General features: G+C 54.7%; 1 protein-coding gene across 1 annotated transcript in view; it reads left to right on the forward strand.

Moving 5' to 3' along the window:
* The window catches only part of LOC135173479 (tetraspanin-36-like), a 33,524-nt gene that overhangs the window by 1,631 nt on the left and 15,376 nt on the right, over positions 1-16,517 (forward strand). The window lies entirely within an intron of this gene.

Here is a 16,517-nt window from a genome sequence, read left to right on the forward strand (position 1 = left end):
GCTGGCAGGATGTCAGGGGTTGGGAGAGACCCAAGAGCTCATCCAGCCCAACCCCCCTGCCAGAGCAGGGCCACACAATCCAGCTCAGGGCACACAGGAACACAGCCAGACAGGCCTGGAGAGGCTCCACAGAAGGAGACTCCACAACCTCTCTGGGCAGCCTGTGCCAGGCTCTGGGACCCTTCCAGGCAAGAAGTTCCCCCTTGTGCTGAGCTGCAACCTCCTGTGCTGCAGCTTCCATCCATTGCTGCTTGTCCTATGCCAGGGAGCAGTGAGCAGAGCCTGTCCCCCCCTCCTGACCCCCAGCCCTCAGATATTGATGAACATTGATTAGATCCCCTCTCTCTTCTCCAGACTAAGCAACCCCAGGTCCCTCAGCCTCTCCTCACCAGGCAGTGCTGCAGTCCCCTCATCATCCTCACAGCCCTCCCTTGGACTCTCTCCAGCAGATCCCTGTCCCTCTTCAACTGGGAAAATGTCTCCAGCCTTTATGGCACGGGAGGTTGTGTTTGCTGGTGGACCTCGAGGAGCATTGTCTCACTGTGTTTGTTTGCTGAAGGTTTCTTGAAACAGCCTGGAGAGAACCACGAGGGCAGCCTGTTGTTTGTGTGTGGAGATCTCCTGAGCTTTGGCTCAGAGTAGCCTGATGTCTTGGCTTGTAAAGGTGAAACAGTAGCCTCATGTCCTGCTTAGAATCATCTCTGGCCTCTTATGCTGGAGTGGAGCTTCTGATCGTGGCTGAAACTGCTGCAGAATCCCAGCGTGTTGGGGCTGGATGGAGACTCTGCAAGTCACTCAGTCCAACCCCTGTGCTCAAGCAGCCTGCCCAGCAGTGCAGTGGCCAGGGGGCAGTTGGAAGCTCTCCAGACAAGGAGACTCCACAACCTCTCTGGGCAGCCTGCTCCAGGCCTCCAGCACCCTCACACCAAACAACTTTCTCCTCCTGTTCAGGTGGAACCTCCTGGGTGCCACTTTGTGCCCCTTGCCCCTTGTGCTGTTGCTGGGCATGGCTGGTGAGTCTGGCCCCAGATTACATCATCTGGGTCCACAGACCTTCAATAGTTATCTTTCTCCCTGCCTGTAGCCTCTGAGTTTGGGGTAATCCAGACCAGTCCTGTGTGTTTCACTCCCCAGGCTGGTGGCATTCAGGCACTGCCACCACCATTGCCTTTGGTAATTGCAGTCCTACATCAGAGCCGCAGAACCTGGAATTCAGGTTTTAGGAGGGCGGGGAAGGTGGAACTGACTCTCTTCACACTTTCAGAGCACTTCCAACAGCTGGGGCTCTGTCAGGCTCCAGATCCTTATCAAAACACAATATTTGCAAAGAACATTAGGGCCTTTTTCTGGGGAGTAGTTCGTGCTGGGGCATCACATGCTGCAAATCTTGCCCAGCTTGGAAGCGTTCATGGAAAATAATTCACCACCTGGTGTGGCTCTGCTGCTTTGACAAAGGTTATTGCTTAGAAATAGCCTAAAAAGGCAAGAATCCCTCTCTTTTGGATATCTGATCCTTATGAAGGGTGCAGGAGTGAAGACAGGTTTTGGTATATAACAAATAGGGGCTTTCTAAATGAAGTGGAAAAGCAGCTTCACTGGTATCTGCAGAACTCATCACCACAGAGAGTGATTGGCACTGGAACAGGCTGCCAGGGTAGTGGTGGAGTCATTGTTCCTGGAGGTGTTCAGCAAAAGCCTGGATGGGGCACTTAGTGCCGTGGTCTGGTTGATTGGATTGGGCTGGGTGCTAGGTTGGGCTGGATGAGCCTGGAGGTCTCTTCCAGCCTGCCTGATTCTATAGCTAGGGTAGGTTGAGGGGTTGTAGGCACGAGTAACACCCCCAAATGAGGCATGGATAGAGGCTGTTTTAACTACAGGGTTACCAAGGGTGGTGCTTCAAGCCCTGGGAGCTCTGTCCACCTCCAGTTTTGCTTTTTAGCAACTACTAATTAGGTCCAAGTGTGTTGTTATCTTGGTAATTAGGCGTTGGGCTGCTCGAGGTGGGGACCAGGGGATGCTGGTTTGACTGTGATCACCTAGAAGAGGGAGAGGAAGGGGTGGAGGAGACTTCAATGTTCTTGGCAGCATCTTCTGAGGAACCTTGGCTGGATGGGATGTGATGATGCTTCTTGAAGGAGTCTGGTGAAGTGCCTGCTGGTCCAAATGAAGAAACAGAGTCTTAAACATAGGTGGAAGTGTCAAACTCTGCCTGTGGGAAATAAAGCCAGCTGATCCCTGGCTCTTTAAGCACTCACGCACACTTGGGGTGCACTGGAGCCTGTCACAGGCCATTCAGGAGATTTATTGGCTGCCCAGAAGGGTTCTTGTGCTTTTCAGAAGAGCACTTCATCTGGGTTCTGCCTGCTGTGCTCCTTCTAGGTGGGAGTTTAACTCCCAGGTGGTTGGGGGAGAGACCGAGATGGGCTTTGCCTTTCCACCTGCTCCTTGTTGAGAACAAGTCAGCAGAGCAAAGCTCATGGTGACCAGCTGTCCCCTATCTCTCTTCTCCACCCTCTCCACCAACCTACATCAGGCTAATATCTTTGGATTTATGACCCAGGACTTTCCAAGGAGCATGACTTGTATGTGTTTTGGGGTGCTGCTGACATGTCTGCTTTGAGAAGAGGCAATCCAGATGTCCGTGGGGTCTGTGCTTAGTCTTGTCTCCTTCGTCCTTGCTGCACCAAGATACAAAGCTGCCTGTTTTCAAGCTTAGGGTGATGTGCTGGGTGATCTGAGAGGGTGTACTGGAAGCTCAACCAACCACAACATTCCTGTGGTATCACTCTTAAATAATAGTTAGTTAATGAGGAGGCATAAACTTAACCATTAAAAACAGGTCCTTGGTCTCTGAATGGTTCAAAGTCACTTGTGCTGGTCATGGGTGGTTGGGGAATGATGGTAGAATCAGCCAGGTTGGAAGAGAGCTCCAGGCTCATCCAGCCCAACCCAGCACCCAGCCCTGCCCAACCAACCAGACCATGGCATCATCCACCACCACCAGTGGCTTTGCTTGAACGCTTCCAGGGGTGGCAACTCCACCACCTCCCTGGGCAGCCCATCCCAATGCCAATCACTCTCTCTGCCAACAACTTCCTCCTAACAGCTGGCCTAGACCTCCCCTGGCACAACTTGAGGCTGTGTCCCCTTGTTCTGTCCCTGGCTGCCTGGCAGCAGAGCCCAACCCCACCTGGCTACAGCCTCCCTGCAGGCAGCTGCAGGCAGCAATCAGTTCTGCCCTGAGCCTCCTCTGCTGCAGGCTGCACCCCCCCAGCTCCCTCAGCCTCTCCTCACAGGGCTGTGCTCCAGGCCCCTCCCCAGCCTTGCTGCCCTGCTCTCAACACCTTCCAGCACCTCAGCAGCTCTCTGCAATGCAGGAGCCCAGAGCTGGACACAGCACTGCAGGGGTGGCCTGAGCAGTGCTGAGCACAGGGGCACAAGAACCTCCCTTGTGCTGCTGCCCACACTGCTCCTGAGCCAGCCCAGGATGCCATTAGCTCTGCTGCCCACCTGGGCACTGCTGCCTCCTCTGCAGCTGCTCTCTCACAGCACCCCCAGGGCCCTCTCTGCCTGCCTGCTCTCAGCCACTCTGGCCCCAGCCTGCAGTGCTGCTTGGGCTTGCTGTGGCCAAAGTGCAGAACCTGCCCTTGGCCTTGTTCAGTCTCATCCCCTTGGCCTCTGCCCACCCATGCAGCCTGGCCAGGTCCCTCTGCAGGGCTCTGCTCCCCTCCAACAGCTCCACACTGCTCCTAGCTTGGTGCCAGCTGCACACTTACTGCTCCTGGACTCAATGCCCTGCTCCAGATCGTCAATAAAGACATTGAACAGGACTGTGCCCTGGGACACACCACCAGTGACAGGTGCTGACTGCATGTGGCACCATTCACCACCACTCTCTGGGCCTTGCCAGTTCTTGACCCATATCAGAGTGAAGATCAGTTCGCCTTTGAAAGCTCACTCAGACAGAAATCAGCTTTAGATAAAAAAAATCCATCCTCCTCCTCCAGTGGGGAGGATAATTTTTAATCCCTTAATGAGATGAAAGCTGCAGCAAGGAGGCAGAGGATGGAGCTGTTCTCCAAGGAGCGAGTAGGTGTCTGGGCATCAGTGGCCCTGTGACCTCTTTCTCACCTTTTTCTCTGTGTGTTCTTGGGCAAATGCTCCCTCTTGCTTGTAGCTGTGGCAGTGAGGACCAGGCAGGTCTGCCAGTTTTTGACACTATGCTTGATACTTGACAGGAAAATGGGAATGCTGTGGAAGGTCTCCTCCCAGCCCCAGGTCAGGGAAGCGATGCTGGTGGAGCACGGGGTCAGTCTGACTCATGGTGGTGGAAAGAAAGCTGCTTAATCAAGAGCTTTGCTTTGTTTGTAGCACACCTAGCAAGTGAAGCTGTGGTTGTTCACCCCCTTCTGAAAGAGCCTTGGAGATGTTTTCCTCCAGGCTCCTTGACAATATCCCTTTGCTGGAGGCGTGGTACTGGTTGTGGTTCCCTGGCATGAGGCGATGAGCTGGGAAGAGCCATGGGATGTCTTGATGTGATGGTTTGGGTGTTACCTGCCCCCCTACTCTATGAAATCACCCAGACTAGACTCAGCTGAGCTGGAAATGAGAGTGAAGCTTTATATTCACAGCTTAACACAATATAGGAGCAGGTGTTTACAATCTATACAGCTATAGACAGAAGTAGACAAGTTAAAAAGCAATACAGAAACACAACAGACCTCTCAGAAACCTGAGTCCCCAGGAGGGGCTCCCCAACACCCTTCCACCTCCCTTCCACCCCTCTACCTTACCCCAGACTTTGCCTTGTGTTCAAGGTGAGTTTGGAGAATTGGCCAGGGGGGTTAGGAAGCAGAGGGGTTAGTTACACAGAAAGCAGGTTAGGGAGATAAAGGAGGCAGCCAAAGCCAAAGAGCAACTGTTATCTATGTGTTGTGTTCTTGTTTTTAATCCACCTCAGCAAGCCTGTGAGTGCAGCAGACACCACCACTGTTTCCTTTTCACAGCCTAGCATCTAATTCTTCTCACCAGAATAATCCAGCTAGCTTCCAACTAGCACACTTGACCCAGAGTGAGGGGGCTTGGGTGGGAAGTGGAAAGTGGTGAGTTCTGTTCTAGCTCTGCTCTGAACTTGCTGCTCAATCTTGGAGGTGAAAAAACAGCCATGTGAGCCAGGGGGGGCACTGAATGGAATTGGTGCAGCAGAACAAGGGGACACAGCCTCAAGCTGTGCCGGGAGAGGTCTAGGCTGGATGTTAGGAGGAAGCTCCTGGCAGAGAGAGTGATTGGCATTGGAATGGGCTGCCCAGGGAGGTGGTGGAGTTACCATCTCTGGAGGTGTTCAGGAACAACCTGGCTGGGGCACTTAGTGCCATGGTCTGGTTGGTTGGCCAGGGCTGGGTGCTAGGTTGGGTTGGCTGAGCCTGGAGCTCTCTTCCAACCTCTTGATTCTATGCCTTGGTACCAGGGCTGGGCACTTCAGTGTGATCCACTTGAGGGTGGATCAGGGGGCAAATTCCTCCTTATCGTGAGCTGCTCTGCTCAGAACCAGGAAGCAGAACTCAAGTGACTTCCAGGAAAGTGTGCTTTGCATTAAGGACCTCACAGGCTAAATGAAAGCTAAGATGTGGCTCTGTGTGGTCAGGAAAAGGGAAGTGTTCAGCTGGTGGTGTCGCTGCGGTGTGAGAAGCTTTACCCTGCCCGTCTCTGAGAAACAAGCTTAGCCTTGGCTGTCCTCAGCAGTCCCTGAGGCTGTGAGAGGCCCTGCTGCATGGCCAGGTTATGGATCTGGCCTGGAATGCACATTGGTCTCATCATGAGCCTCACAGTTTGCGTGTCTGTGAAACCAGAGGTCCACTGTAGAGTTGCCTGATGATTACAGCTGCTTGAGAGGTCTCATTTTGTTCCCTGCCTGATCTAGGGTAGGGTGTCCCTGCCCTTGGCAGGGGGCTTGGAACTAGATGGTCCTTGTGGTCCCTTCCAGCCCTGAGTGATTCTATGGTCAGAGCTGGAGGACACTTCATCCAGGGCACGTAGGGACTGCCTCGTTCCTGAGCTGTGATCCATGTTCCCCAAAAGCAGAGCAGCACCAAGCTGTGTTTGCTTTACCATGGAACTGGGAGGGTCTCTGCCTATCTGGAGAACCTCAACCTGTGCTTTTCCTTGCAGGCAAGAGGCACACAACCATGTGGCCTCCCTGCCCACGTCTCTGCCTGTTCACCTGGGTAACAAGCAGTGTGCCAGGGTGGATGAAGAGTTGTCTGCTTGGCCACCAGCTGCGAGAACTTTCCCCAGGCTTTGTTTTTCACTCTGCTGTGTCTTAAGTGCCCTGTTTGGTGTAGTCTTCTGAAGGAGCCAGGAGTGTTTCTGAAGGCAGATGCTGAGCTGAAGGGATCCTGTGTCAGAGCTGGCCGTTCAGATCCAAACCCATCTGGCAGCAGCTGATACATCCGTTTGTGCTGAGCTGTAATGATGCTTACAGGAAGCTCTTGCTCTGCAGCCTGTGCTTGAGAAGAGTGAAGAGGGAGCTGCTGCTTGCTCCTCGTGGTGGTCCTGTTGTCTTCAGAGGTGTGTGATGTTTCCACAGTTTTACTGAGCAGCAGCACATGGACCTCAGTGCCTTGGGAGTCAAGAGAGGATTTTGGGGCAGGGTTCCTTGTTCTCACTGATATTTGGTGTCAGCATGAGGGCATCCCACCAGAGGATGCATGCTGGCTTTTAAGGATGCAGAATAACCATGGAGTTAAGCTTGGGGAACAGAAGATGGCATAGAATCACAGGACCATTTTAGTTGGAAGAGGATTTGAGATGACTGAGTCCAACTATTAGCCCAGCACTGCCATGTTGCCACTAAACCGTGGCCCTGAACACCACAGCTTTGAAACCCCTCCAGGGATGGGGACTTCACCACTGTCCTGGGCCAAGCCTTGACAACTCTTCTGGGGAAGAAATTCTTCCTCATGCTCAACCTACACTTCCCCTGGCACAACCTGAGGCTGTTTTTGTTTTATCTTGGGAGGAAGAGACCAACCTGCCACCTGGCTCCAACCTCCTTTCAGGGAGCTGCAGAGAAGCAGAAGGCTTCCCCTCAGCCTCTTTTTCTCCAGGCTCTGCAACCCCAGGTGCTTCAGCTGCTCCTCAGAAGCCCTTCTCTGGACATCCTCCAGCCCCTCAATGCCTTTCCTGGTGCAGGAGGCCCCAGGCTGATCCCAGGATTCAAGGTGCAGCCTCTCCAGTGCCCAGCACAGGGCAGAAATTCATGTTTGGGCAACTCTCAGGAGAAATGTATTTAACATAACTGGTAAACAAACCCCCTGCAACCAGAATCCCCTCCTGAGTGTGTGGGTTTGCAGCATGTTGGAACTCCCAAGGAGATGTTGGTTTAGGTTATTTAATTCCCCACCCCCCTCTGTAGCACCTTGAAAGACAGGCACAGGTTCACAGAGCCTTTTTGGCTTCTGCTGCTGCTTCTTTTGAGGAAGAACAGGAAGAAAGGCAAACTCTTCCCACTGTACCTGCTGAGCAGCTTTGTGGTGTGTGTTGAAGGCAAGATGAATCATGCCTGGTAGTCATACCTGGTGGCTCAATATTGAGAGGTAAAGTTCTTTGGAAGAGCCCTCCCATGGCTTTGTATTACAGCATCATAGAATCAGCCAGCCTGGAAGAGAGCTCCAGTCTCAGCCAGCCCAACCTAGCACCCAGCCCTGGCCAATCAACCAGACCATGGCACTAAGTGCCCCAGCCAGGCTTGGCTTCAACACCTCCAGCCACAGCCACTCCACCACCTCCCTGGGCAGCCCATTCCAGTGCCAATCACTCTCTCTGACAACAACTTCCTAACAACATCCAGCCTAGACCTCCCCTGGCACAGCTTGAGGCTGTGTCCCCTTCTTCTGTCCCTGGCTGCCTGGCAGCAGAGCCCAACCCCAGCTGGCTACAGCCTCCCTGCAGGCAGCTGCAGACAGCAATGAGCTCTGCCCTGAGCCTCCTCTGCTGCAGGCTGCACCCCCCCAGCTCCCTCAGCCTCTCCTCATTTCCCTCCCACCCTTTTTTTTTTCTCCAGTAGGAGAGAGTGGGGAAAGGCTTAGATAATCATAAAGGTCTCCCCCGACCAAAGCAACTCTAAGAGCATCAAATCCTACTGTTAACCCAGCCCTGCCAGGTGACACTTGAAGCTGTGAGCTTCCAAGGCCTCAAAAGCTAAAGAAGCTGTAGGACAGTGAGGAGCAGAGCTGTGCATTTCCTAGCAAGCAGCTCAGCAGAGAAAGCCCTGGATGGGGAGTCCTGGGGGGGGCACAAAGCTGGCCTTGAGGCAGCAGCCTGCCTTTGCTGCAGTGAGGTGGTGGGGACACTGGGCAGCATCAGGAGAGGTCATGCTATCAGGTGGAGGAAGGGTGGTCCTTCCCTGCTGCTCAGCAGTGCTGACCCCATGTCTGGAGGGCTGCTTCCAGTGCTGGGCTCCCCATTAGAAGAGACAGACATTGGAGAGAAGGCAGCAAAGATGGTGAAGGGATGGGAGCACCTTGAAAGGATGGTTTCAGACTGAAAGAGAGTAGGTTTAGATTGGGTACCAGGGAGAAATTCATCCCTGTGAAGGTGATGAGATGCTGGAACAGGCTGCCCAGGCTTTCTCCTCAGAAGTGTTCAAGACCAGGCTGGATGGAGCTCTGAGGAACTTGCCTTGTCTGCAGATATCCCTGCTCACTGTGCCAGTAGTGGATTAGATGAGGTCCTTTGCAACCCAGACCATTCTGTGATCTCTCCTGTGAGGAAAGGCTGAGGCTGTTCACCCTGGAGAAGGCTGGGGGTGGGTCTTATTTACGTGCCTGAACAGCAGAAAGGAAGGTGCCCAGTGGATGGAAGCAGGCTTCTCTCAGTGGTGCCCACTGACAGCACCAGAGGGGCTGGGCACAAACTGAAACCCTCTGCAGTCCCCTGAAGAGCAGGCTGGAGCCAGCAGGGGGTCAGACTCCTTTCCCAAGCAGAAGCAATAAGGCATGAGGAAATGGTCTCAAGTTGCATTGCACCAAGGGAGGTTTAGTTTAGGCATTAGGAACAATTTCTTTCCTAAGAGGGTTGTCAAGGTCAGGCCTAGGCTGCCCAGGGCAGTGGTGGAGTCCCCATCCCTGGAGGGGTCTGCAAGCCCTGTGGCTGTGGTGCTGAGGGCCATGGTTTGGTGGTGACCTGGCAGTGCTGGGTTGAAGGGTCAATGACCTTACAGTCATTTGGCTTGGAAGAGACCTTTGTGATTCTGCTCGGTGGTGCCCAGCAGCAGGGTGAGGGGCAGCATGCACGAACTTGATGCTCAGAGGGAACCTCTTGTGCCTCAAGGAGGCCTTTTCACCATGAGGGTGACAGGACACTGGCACAGGCTGCCCAGCAAGCTCTTGAAAATCCCCATCCTTGGAGATCCTTCAAAGCTAACTGGATGTGTTCCTGGACAGCAAGCTCTAAGTCTCTCTTCTTGAGTTGGATTGGGTGAGTCCTAGAGGTTTCTTCCCACCCTAGCCCTTCCCTGACCTCATTCTCTGCCTGTGGCTGGACTGTCCCAGTGAAGGCCAGGGAGCAGAAGCTGCAGCACTTGGTGGGTACATTCCCTTTATGGCAGCTGCTGCTTGTGTAGCTGTTTGATGGGCATGCTGGAGCCTGTCTGCTGCTCCTTGGCACCCCTGGAAGGTCCCAGGCTGTACTGGATGAAGCCAGATCAGAGAAATGTGCCCACAATTGCTTTAGTGTTCTGAGAAAGAACACTGTGAGCAGGGTAGGGAGCAGCAGCCAAAGCCAGGAGGTCCCTCCCCAGCTGGCTGGGACAGGAAAAGGGAGAGGGACCTGTGCAAGTGGGGTGGGAAGTGGTGATTTATGGCAAAAATGGCTCTGCCTGGGGCCAAGGGAGGCTGCCAGGGCAAAGGGTGATCTCTGTGGGCTAAGGGGGGTTGTAAATGGGAGCTGTGAAGTCCTTAAAGTGAGCACTGAATGAAGGCAGCTTTCTGGGCTGTGCCTTTGTTTTCCTCTGCAGTCAGTAGAAACTGTCTTGAGGCCATGGAGCTGGTAGGGGGGACCTGAAAATCTGGTGGAGATTAGGAAGAGTGAAACTTAAGGGGTCATAGAATAGAATGGTCTAGGTTGGGCTGGACCTTTAAAGCTCATCCAGTCCAACCCCCTGCACTCAGCAGAGACATCTGCACCCAGAGCAGGCTGCTCACAGCCCCTCCTGGAGCATCCTCTAAGGGCAGTGGGTCCCAGGTCACTGTCAGCACAGAATCAGAGGTTGGGTTGGGTGGAACAGGACCTCTGAAGGGCTTTTAGCCCAACTCCTGCACTCAGCAGGGACATCTGCACCCAGGGCAGGCTGCTCACAGCCCCAGACAACCTCCCCTGCAGTGCTGCCAGCCATGGGGCAGCTCCCAGCTCTCTGGGCAGCCTGGCACAGGCTCTCCCCACCCTCACTCCAACATTTCTCCCTTCTCTCCACTCTCAGCCTCCCTCTCTCACTCCAAACCCTCAGCCCTTGGCCTGGCACAACAGCTCCTGCCCAAAGCTCTGCCCCCAGCTCTCTCCTGGCCCCTTGCAGCACTGCCAGGCCACCAGAAGCTCTCCCTGCAGCCTTCTCCTCTGCAGCCTGCCCAAGCCCAACTCTCTCAGCCTGCCCTCCCAGCAGAGTCCTTCCAGCCCTGCCAGCACTGCTCTGGCCCTGCTCCAACTTGTAGCACCATAAAGCATCAAGGGGCACAGAAGGAGCAATTCCCCTTGTCATGAATGCTGGCTGCTGGGTAATAAAATACATAATTTATAGAGGAAATATTGCACAAACCCTTTTGAGCAGAAGATTTACCTGTGGAGGTAGAGCCAAGCCCTTCAAATACATCAGGTATTGTGTTGAGTTAGGTGCTCTGGCTTAAATCACTGCTTGGCAATGATACTAGGGGGGGAAGTGATTTCCACCCCTCCTAAGTCTTAAAAATGAACTAAAACAGCTCTGTGAGCATATGGTCATGTGAGGACCTCAAAGGGAATGGTTCAGAAAGTATTTGTGTGGATATTGAGTGTTCATCCCTGTTACAAGAGGGATGTGGAGATGCTGGAGAGTGTCCAGAGCAGGGCCAGGAGGATGCTGAGAGGCTGCAGCAGCTCTGCTGTGAGCACAGCCTGAAAGAGTTGGGGCTGTGCAGGCTGGAACAGAGGAGGCTCCCAGGTGACCTTCTTGTGGCCTTCCAGGATCTGAAGTGGGCTACAGAAAAGCTGAGGAGGGACTTTTGAGGCTGTGAGGGAGTGGCAGGAGTGGGGGGATGGAGCAAAGGTGGAGGTGGGGAGAGTGAGGCTGGAGATAGAGCCTGAAAAAAAAACCAAACCGAAAAAAGAGGACCTTTTCCTGACACATCAGAAGGGACTTTCCCAGGGCCAGCACAGACATCCCCCACGCACAACACCTGGCCTCCTTTTGACTCTGCCCCATGTCCTTAACTCCTTGTAGGCAAAGAAAGATAAAGAGTAGTTATCTTTAAGGGCTAACAGCAGTTGTTTCCTGCAGTAAAATAATACAAATGAATGCTGGAAGTCACAGAGTCACAGAATCAGTCAGGGCTGGAAGGCACCACAAGGAGCAGCCAGTCCCAGCCCCCTGCCATGCCCAGGGACACCCTACCCTAGAGCAGGCTGCACACAGCCTCAGCCAGCCTGGCCTCAAACACCTCCAGCCATGGGGCCTCAACCACCTCCCTGGGCAACCCATTCCAGCCTCTCACCACTCTCATCACCAACAACTTCCTCCTCACCTCCAGCCTCACTCTCCCCACCTCCAGCTTTGCTCCATCCCCCCCAGTCCTGGCACTCCCTCACAGCCTCAAAAGTCCCTCCCCAGATTTTCTTTAGCCCCCTTCAGATGCTGCAAGGCCACAAGGTCACCTGGGAGCCTCCTCTGCTCCAGCCTGCACAGCCCCAACTCTTTCAGGCTGTGCTCACAGCAGAGCTGCTGCAGCCTCTCAGCATCCTCCTGGCCATGCTCTGGACCCCTGCCAGCATCCCCACAGCCCTCTTGTCCCAGGGGCTCCAGAGCTGGATGCAGGACTCCAGGTGGGCTCTCAGCAGAGCAGAGCAGAGCAGAGGAGCAGAATCCCCTCCCTGGCCCTGCTGGCCACACTGCTGCTGCTGCAGCCCAGGCTCTGCTTGGCTCTCTGGGCTGCAAGTGCACACTGCTGGCTCCTGCTGAGCTTCTCCTCCCCCAGCACCCCCAAGTGCCTCTCCTCAGGGCTGCTCTGCAGCCTGGCACTGCCCAGCCTGGATTGGTGCTTGGCATTGCCTCCAGCCAGCTGCAGGACCTTGCCCTTGCTCTTGTTGCACCTCCTGAGCTTGGCTTGTGCCCACCATCTGGGAGACCTGGATGTGGTGTGGGACAGTGCCAAAGGCCTTGCTCAGGGCCAGCTCAATGCATTCAGTTGCTCTCCCCTCATCTATTCATGCTGTGACCTGTTCATAGAAGGCCACCAGGTTTGTCAGGCAGGATTTGCCCTTGGTGAGGCCATGCTGCTTGTGCCCAGTTGTTCAAATCAGTACCAAAATTGGTGGATGCTGGGAGAAAGCTTCCAAACAACCCCCCCAAAGCAATGGCTCTTAATTTCGCAGCCAGCAGTGTGGATCCTTCACTGTGTTTTGTTTAGGTATGGTCTGTACCAGCTAGTTTGGTCAGGCTCCTCATTGCCTCACAGTCCTGTCCCCTTGAATGCTGTTAGCCCAGGAGGGAGTATTCCTGGTGCTGGGAGTGCAGTGTGTGGCTGGACACAGCTGCAGCCTGTTCTGTTCCTTCCTGCAGCAGAGCACCACGGTGTGCTGCCCTCTCTGGCTCAGGCTGCTGGGCTGAATCTGGAAGAGGAGCACAGAGTGACCTGGGCTTCTTGGAGCAAGTCCAGTCCAGAGGAGGCCACAGCACTGCTGGCAGGGCTGAAAGGGCTCTGCTGGGAGGGTAGGCTAAGAGAGTTGGGCTTGGGCAGGGGAGAAGGCTGCAGGGAGAGCTTCTGGTGGCCTGACAGTGCTGCAAGGGGCCAGGAGAAAGCTGGGGGCAGAGCTTTGGGCAGGAGCTGCTGTGCCAGGCCAAGGGGTGAGGGTTTGGAGTGAGAGAGGGAGGTGGAGAGAAGGGAGAAATGTTTGAGAGTGAGGGTGGGGAGAGCCTGTGCCAGGCTGCCCAGAGAGCTGGGAGCTGCCCCATGGCTGGCAGCACTGCAGGGGAGGTTGTTTGGGGCTGTGAGCAGCCTGCCCTGGGTGCAGCTGTCCCTGCTGAGTGCAGGGGTTGGGCTAAAAGCCATTTGAAGGTCAACCCAAACCAATCTAAGGTTCTGTGCTCACAGTGACCTGGGATCCACTGTCCTTAAAGGATGCTCCATGAGGTTGTCTGGGGCTGTGAGCAGCCTGCTCTGGGTGCAGATGTCCCTGCTGAGTGCAGGGGGGTCGGACTGGGTGACCTTTAAAGGTCCCTTCTGACCCAAACCGTTTGGTAATTCAAGGAAGTGAACTTGGTGAGTAACCCAGCCCAGGTGCTGCCTGAACACCAGTTAGGGAAGCAAAAGCTGTTACAGCTTTGCTTTCTTCCCACACAGGCCCCCACAAGGAGTTTCTTGAGCACACCCAGACGACTGCAGACCTCTGGTGTCTGTCAGGGAGGCTTTAGCAGGGCAGTGGGACTCAGTCTCTGGAAGTGCCTTCCAAGCCCCTACCATTCTGTGCCTGTCTGCTGCTGGCTCCCTGAGCGATGCGAGCTGGGCTGGGTGGGACAGCAGGGACAGGGACAGACTTGGTCACACAGCTGCAGGAAGGGGCTTTCTGGCTGAATTTTCTGCCTGCCTCCTCTCTCTGGTTTGGGCTGCAGTGTTGTGAGCAGGCAGCAGCAGCAGAGCTTCCCGAGGCGCCAATCATAGAATCAGTCAGGGTTGGAAGGCACCACAAGGAGCAGCCAGTTCCAACCCCCCTGCCATGCCCAGGGACACCCTACCCTAGAGCAGGCTGCACACAGCCTCAGCCAGCCTGGCCTTAAACCCCTCCACCACCTGCCTGGGCAATCCATTCCAGGCTCTCACCACTCTCATGCTCAACAACTTCCTCCTCACATCCAGCCTCACTCTCCCCACCTCCAGCTTTGCTCCATTCCCCCCAGTCCTGGCACTGCCTCATAGCCTAAAAAGTCCCTCCCCAGCTTTTCTGTAGGCCCCCTTCAGATACTGTGTCCCTGCTCAGACTGGAGGCTGTGCCAGCAGCCCTCTTGCTCACCCTTCCTTGCTGGCTTGGATGTCTCATGATGAGTCACTGGGGGATGTTTGGGGTGGAACTGCCAAGGTTTGGGTGTTCTTCTTGCCGTCACTGGTGGGACCCACCAGTGTGCAGGCAGTGATACAGCCCCACAGACCAGGGGAACTGGTTCTTCTCTGTCAGCCTCCTGCCACTCCTTGGCTGCCTGCCCTGGGGTGGGTTTGTGCCAGCTGCACTGGGCCAGGCCTTTTCTCTGCTTTGCTTGAGCCTGTTCTGCACTGAACTCTGCTGAAGGAGACTTCCAAGCTGGAGACAAAAGTCAGTAACAGTTTCTAGTGTGAATGCTCCTGGCAGCCTTGTATGTAATCTTGGTGTGTGATATAATCTGATGTGTTTGAGAAGATGTCTTAGGAGGTCAAGAGAACAGAGGCCAGACTCTTGTCAGTGGTGCCCGGGGACAGGCCAAGGGGCAATGGGCACAAACTGGAATCCAGGAGGCTCCACCTGAATAGGAGGAGGAATTTCTTTGCTGTGAGGGTGCTGGAGGCCTGGAGCAGGCTGCCCAGAGACGTTGTGGAGCCTCCTTCTCTGGAGAGATTCTAAACTCATCTGGACAAGGTGATGCTGGGCAAGCTGCTCTGGGGTACGCAGGTTTAGGGTGGGTAGTTAGACTGGGTGGTCTCCAGAGGTCATAGAACCAAGCAGGCTGGCAGAGAGCTCCAGGCTCATCCAGCCCAACCTAGCACCCAGCCCTGCCCAGCCAACCACACCATGGCACTCAGTGCCCCAGCCAGGCTTAGCTTCAACACCTCCAGGCACAGCCACTCCACCACCTCCCTGGGCAGCCCATTCCAGTGCCAATCACTCTCTCTGACAACAACTTCCTCCTAACATCCAGCCTAGACCTCCCCTGGCACAGCTTGAGGCTGGATCCCCTTGTTCTGTCTCTGGCTGCCTGGCAGCAGAGCCCAACCTCACCTGGCTACAGCCTCCCTGCAGGCAGCTGCAGGCAGCAATCAGCTCTGCCCTCAGCCTCCTCTGCTGCAGGCTGCACCCCCCCAGCTCCCTCAGCCTCTCCTCACAGGCTCTACTCCAGGCCCCTCCCCAGCCTTGCTGCCCTGCTCTCAACACCTTCCAGCACTTCAGCAGCTCTCTGCAGTGGAGGAGCCCAGAGCTGGACACAGCACTGCAGGGGTGGCCTGAGCAGTGCTGAGCACAGGGGCACAAGAACCTCCCTTGTGCTGCTGCCCACACTGCTCCTGAGCCAGCCCAGGATGCCACTGGCTCTGCTGCCCACCTGGGCACTGCTGCCTCCTCTGCAGCTGCTCTCTCACAGCACCCCCAGGTCCAGCACACCTGTTCCCAGCTTGGTGTCATCTGCAAAGTCATTGATGCTGGACTCAACTCCCAGGTCCAGATTATCAGTAAAGGTATTGAGCAGGACTGGTCCCTTCCAACCCTCAGCAGTCTGTGATGCTGTGTGCTGAATGTCTCTAAGGGTGAGTTGCACCCTGGTTTCATCTCTTGGTGCATCTGATCCTGGTAATTTCCAAGTACAAGCAGTGTCCAGGAATGTGAGAGCTGTCTGAAATACGTCCCTTATGCATGGGGCTAATTGGAGGGCAGGAACCAGACCTGTCTGGAGGGGAAGAAGCCAAACAAGGTGAAGGAATTACCAAGTCCTAGCTCCATTGTGAGAAGTGTTTAATTAAAACACACAGCACTGAGGCGAGTAATGAAGCTCTGCTAAGCTGCATGATGAAATTCCAGTTGTTGTCTCTGGAAAACAAGCAGCCTGGACTCTCTCCAGTTTCCAGAAGATGGTTGTGGAGCATGCTTCCATTTTGCAGGTGTCAGGGTTTCAGGCTGTGGATGAGCTGTTGAAACTCTTCAGAGACCCTTTTCAAGCCATTGCTGAGGCCTTGGCAGGATGTTGCTGGGTCTTATCAGTGTTATTTCCAGGGCAGTTGTCACTGGTGCACTCCGTAGGCTTCAACCAGCAAAAAGAAAACTTCCTTTTGGAGGAGAGTTTGAGAGGACAAAAGCGATCAGTGGCCTCCAGGAAAAGGAGGGGCTGTTTTCCTGAGGCCAGGAACACTTGTGCCTTAATGGTTAAAGCTGCTGCCAGGGTCAAATGGGTGAGTGTTTTTCCTCAGAACACTAAACCAACCCCAGAAAAAAGCCCCAAACTAGCAACTCGTCCTTGTCATGACCATCTTAAGAGCTGATTCTTTCAACTGTAGTGTTGGGTCAAGTGTAGGAGGGCTTGGGGATGGGTAGGCTGT

Source organism: Pogoniulus pusillus, chromosome Z (assembly GCF_015220805.1).
Source record: "Pogoniulus pusillus isolate bPogPus1 chromosome Z, bPogPus1.pri, whole genome shotgun sequence".
NCBI classification, from domain to species: Eukaryota; Metazoa; Chordata; class Aves; order Piciformes; family Lybiidae; genus Pogoniulus; species Pogoniulus pusillus.